The sequence below is a fragment of the Apis dorsata genome, unplaced genomic scaffold (assembly GCF_000469605.1).
Source record: "Apis dorsata unplaced genomic scaffold, Apis dorsata 1.3 scaffold_416, whole genome shotgun sequence".
NCBI lineage: Eukaryota > Metazoa > Arthropoda > Insecta > Hymenoptera > Apidae > Apis > Apis dorsata.
In genome coordinates, this window is record NW_006263671.1 from 215441 (window position 1) to 221060 (window position 5620).

The following is a 5620-nucleotide window of genomic DNA, read 5'->3' on the forward strand; positions in this document are numbered from 1 at the left end:
AGACTTGATATGTATATTATACTATTTATAAAACCTGATATTATATGAGATTCATCACTATTATTTTATCAAATCTATGTCTTATTACTTACATAACCTAATATACACTACACTATATTCATGGGATGATCTAATATCAATCATATGAGACTCGTCATTATTATTTTATCAAATTTGTATTCATTATACTTACTATATTAATCACACGAATCTTCGATATTTATTATATCATATCATTTATATATGACTTAATATCAATTTTCGATATATTTACTGCATTATTGCTATTCTATACACATAGGATGACCTAATATTAATCGCACGAGGCTCATCGAATCCGATAAAAGCCTACTCGATCTTTCCTCCCTGGAACATTCGATATCTCGATTAGAAAGGCCGTAGTCTCGAGTACTTACATGCCTCGAGTCTGCACAGTATCTGTCTGAAGAGACTGACGCTTATAAACTCTCTGCCACAAAGTCGCGATCAAAAATCGATAAAAGGCCTGTCTTACCGAAGAGACTCTCTCACTAGAGATACACGATGCGATTCCGCGTGATATGATCGCCGTATGGTCTCCAGGACAGGTAAAACGGGGCCTCTGATCTTATCTCGTCACATTGTCATACCTATAAGTCCATTAATTCTTTTTCCCGTTCCTGAAAAAAAGAATAAGGCAAAAATAAAAAGAATATTCGTCGATTTTGGACAACTAAAAAAAAAAAAAGAAGAAATCTTGCGCACTTATTCTCATATTTGGAATTAACGGTAGTCTGATCGATTTCGGTTGTGTTTATTCATTATTCGTTTAAAAGGAAACGATTTGTGATGTGCAATGCGCAAAGGATTTTGATTGGTTATGTTTCGAAATACGTCACAATTATCAACCAATTGCGGACGAGTATTTTTCCTTAGACTCTAATAGGTGAAAGATATTTTTCATAAAATTAGGTTATAATTTAAGGAATAAAGAGAAATATAATTATAGAAATTGTTGTATAATTTCACTTACTTTTATTGCGATTCTAACTTTTACTGTAGTCCATAGCCTTTTTCATTATTTTGCATTCTTCTTTAATATATTTCTTCTTCGATATCTATCTCAGAAAAAGAGGAGAAAGAAAATTGAAATCTTCGCAATTAAATCGTGAAATGAGAATTAAAAGATTAATAATTCGAAAATAATAATCGAAAATTTCAATATTTTCTAGAAGAATTTTGATCATTCGATCGGTGGATCATGTAAACGGAAACGAAATCGAAACCGGTAGAGGCGAGATGAAACGATAAATCTTGCGAGAGGACCCGTTCCTGCCTCCAGAGGAGATTAAGCGTTTCTTATAAGGAATGATCTCGACCATTCATCAACCGGCAGCCAGATATCTCTTTCTCTGATTTCTACTCGAGTCACCAGGCTCGTTAGTCCCCTAATAGCTTAAACTCTTTTCATTTTTCCAGCTTTCTTTCCTTATCCTTCGAAAATTGTATCCAAGATGAACAGTTTTATATAATCGCTAATTAGAATATCCCTCTATCATTTTCGTCTTGGAACTATAATTTATCTAGTGTATCTAAGAATCACTGTCAAATGAGAATCGTTAATGGTGAGTTTAAAGTTTAATTGAAAATTGGAAAATTATTTTAAAAACAAAATTATTGAATATATAAGAAAGAAACGGAGAAAAGTGATTGCACGTTATTTATATTACTTTCACTTACTCCATTATGCATATTAAGAAATCCATGCATATATAAATTATCGATTTTTTTTTATATCATGCAGAGGCAATCTATTACATAAATTTAAAGTATGTGTGTCAATTTGAGAACAAGTAGAGTAGAATAAACTTATAGCAGCCATATCCAAAGTAATCTTGAAAATTCTCATTTTCAGGCAATATCCTTTCTGAAAAAATATTTTCAAAATGAATACATAGACAATAACTTAAGAACACATACACGGTTCCAATGAACAATAAGTTCAATTTGAAGATAAAAATTTTAAATAATCGAAAAAAACATACCTTTACACTTTAAGAAGCAAAGAGGAATCGAGGTGTTTCATCTTTCTATTCCCCTTTAATCGGGAGGATATTCGAAGCACAGATCAGGCTGGATCCCATTTCGAGTGAATGGACATTGTTCTGCGGACACCATGGATATAAAGACCTCTCTCTCTCTTTCTCTATCTTCTCCGTATTCCATGTTTTTCAGCCCTACTCTTCCTCGAGGTCCTCTTCATTCAGCCTTCTTACGATCCGGTCGAACCAGTATCGTTGCAAAGAGAACCACCCTTGAAAGTCGATCGAACGCCGAGCTCGGGTATCGATAACAAGCTTGGTAACCCACTTAAGTCCTCGTGGCTTACGAACATTCTTCTTTTCTTTTTCTCTGGATGCTTTTTAATTTTTTCAAACTGCCAGGGATCTAGATTGGTTCCATTGAAGGTCTGTAATTTCGTTCGAGCCTCTCCTCGAACGATTTTTGAACGATTCCGATGGATTGGATTACGATAGATCATGAATTTTAAGAAAATTTAAAAAGATAGAATGAAGTTGAAAAATTTGACTTGAAGATCAAGTATTTTTATGTTTTTTCATAATATTCCTCGAGTGAAGTTTAAAAGTTTATGTTTGGCAATTTTGAAATTGATAAATATAAATATTTGTATAAATTGGCCAAATAAATATCTATAAATATTAAGAAACAAAGCTTAGGTAAAAATTTTCTTATATTCTTCAATATAATTCTTCATATTAATAATATTTATTATATTTAGAATATTTTTTTTGTATATCATGTGTATTTTTGTATATTTAAATTATGCATAAATGCATAATTTATTAATGTCTAATTTTATATTATAAATGATGAAAAATATTATAAGTTGATGAAATGTTTGGATTTAAAGAAGAGAACTGGATTAAGTTTCCTTCTGTTTCGATTGTGCTTTGCGCATAATATGTGGACCGAGATAACCTAGACCGTGTCATAATAGTGAGACGAATCTCATTCCCGGCATTGTCATAAATGTTCTCGTTTCGCGGTGTCCTGGCCGCATTCCCGCCAAGATCGTAATACGTTCTGTAGAATTCATCATAACGACTCCTCTGTTTCTTTATGTATATTATCTTATAGTGATTTACCTTAGGAGACTCGTAAATTCAAATGTATAATATAATTAAAAAATTTATCTGGAATAGAAATATTTAAATTATTAAAACTTTTAATATTTATAACCTTCGATTAATATTCTTAAAGTCCAGAATTTCAGATTATCTAAATCTAATTTAACCTAACCTATATCTTTTCCCTCGAATATTTTATGGTAGCAAGTTCCTTGGACAGAGAATCTCCAATGATTCTTAAATCGAGAAATAAACTATGCACGGAGAGAATCCACCCGTGCGGAGTAATAGTTGGAAGTGAAAGGTGACTAGTGCTCGTTGGAAGTGGTTCGTGCACAGTCCAACGTATTCTGCGACCCCCCATGGGTGTGGTGCCATCTTCCAGCCAAGATTATGGTCTAAGGTACAGTGGACGTTACTCCCTGGGGTCTTCACGTACTCGTATATTATATTTGCCCGAGAAACACTCACTCTGTTCTTCGCTCTATCCTTCGTCCTCTTTTCTTCTTCCGTCTTTGCTGCGTCCGCTGAGAGCTAGAGGCTGTGCACGTGCATTGTAAGAGAAGCTCGGGATCGACGGGTGAATGAGCGTTCATCCATGAGGGTGTGGAGATCATTGTGGTTAGGTTCGAAACTGTAGTTGCGTTGGTCAGATTGACTCGTGCGATCTGTTTGAATGTTCCGTTATTTATGAGACGATTGTTCTATCGTAATGATATCCAAAGGAATGACTTCTAGAAAATATATATCTTGATGATAGTAATTTGGACATTTTATTAGAAATGTGATAAGGATTTAAAAAATTCATTGAATTTTCGATTGAATGTATTAGAATTATATATTTGAATTATTGAGGATATATAGGATATGCAATCGACTTGTCTATTGTATGTACGTGTATACGTATGTCAAGATAGCACATGTAACGCTCTCTCGCGGTTCAATTTGGTAAGAAAAATTTAACCAAATTTATGGAATAAGGAGAATTCGATAAGTAAGTACGTATAATATTCGTCTAAATAGTTCAAAGAATTACAAAAGACAGAAAAATTATATTCTAGGATTATACTACATAAATTATATTCTTTCTGATATTCTACGATAATTAATGACTTACTTTAATAACGTTGATGATATTTTTTTACTTTTGGCAGCCATTTTGTGTCATAAGATATCCACAAGGCAATATAATTTTCTTCGATAATCAATAATAAATAAAAAATAATGAAACGAAATCTTAATAAATTCGTGAGGCTATTTATTCTCTTCGAGAAAATGTGCATCTAGTTTTCAACATTGCGATTACAATTTACTGTGTAGAAGCATGGTAACAGACAGAGTCAAGTTTCGTAATCATTGGTCGATTTAAAGCCTCGTAGAGGATAATTGAACGTGGAGAATATCTGGTCTAACGATATAATAGGCACGAGGCAATTCTGTCGCAAAAACACGTATACCCGCGGCTAATTTAAATCCCCACGCGGTAACAAAAGTTGCAGTGATTATCGGACTATCGTTCTCTCTTCGTTCTCCGATTATCGGTAGTTCTAGAGAGGCCAATTGACCCAATATCATTGCAGATATTCTACGAAAAAAATATATTGGGTATATTCTAAAAGTTGAAATTATTTTCTTAATCGTTTTATCAGGTAATAAATTTCTAATTTTTTTATACTTTTGAATTCTACGTAATATTTTCGCAATTCTAAACTTTCAATCGATACATGGATTTTTTTTATTAAGTTAAGATTTCTATTGATTCGAGAGATCAAATAGAATTTTAACCTAAAATTTTTTTCAATTCTTTTCGATTCACGTAATACATTCTAAACTTTCAATATGAATTTCATTTCTGAGTTAACCTTAACATTTTAATCGATTTGAATGACTTGAACATAATTCTAATCTAAAATTTTTTTCAGTTCTACAACAGTTTCAAAGTTTGAATCAATATATGTATATATATATATATATATATATATATATATATGGAGTTGGATTTTCTAAAAGGATTAACCTAACATTTTAGTTAGTTCGAGTGGTCACAGAAAAACTTAAAATCTTTTTTAGTTCTTGAATTCTACATAACATATTCATAATTCTAAACTTTTCATTTACATGAAGCCTATTTCTAGAGAGAATTTATGATTTCGATCGATTCGAATGCTCGAACAGGATTCTAACCTAAAATTTTTTTCAGTTCCTGAATTCCACAAGTCTGAACTTTCAATTGATACATATTGAAATGAATATGAAACTAAATTTTCTGAGGGATTAATCCAACAATTCGACCGATTTTAATATTGCAAACAAGACGTATCATCACTATTACCAATCTCATCTCCATCTAACATCCTGCCAATCTAATCACCCATCGGTCGTTGGTTTACGTTGTTTCGCAGTCAGTGTAATTACGGTTGCACCACGGATATGGCGGCCACCACGCCCCCGGTGAAAGGATGATCGAAACGAAACGGATCGACTCGAAAGAG

At 32.6% G+C, this 5620-nt stretch overlaps 1 long non-coding RNA gene across 3 annotated transcripts; it reads right to left on the reverse strand.

Annotated features, from left to right (window-relative positions):
* Positions 1-34: 34 nt before the first annotated feature.
* LOC116186089 lies at positions 35-3942 on the reverse strand. Of its 3 annotated transcripts, XR_004151017.1 has the most exons (5): positions 3301-3942; positions 2025-3194; positions 745-1902; positions 515-659; positions 36-366 (listed from the first exon to the last, which is right to left on the reverse strand). It is a non-coding gene; the product is annotated as an uncharacterized LOC116186089 (long non-coding RNA). The 3 variants fall into 3 exon arrangements; XR_004151018.1 differs by having other exon boundaries at positions 35-366; positions 745-3146; XR_004151016.1 differs by having other exon boundaries at positions 35-366; positions 745-3194.
* Between the last annotated feature and the right edge of the window lie 1678 nt (positions 3943-5620).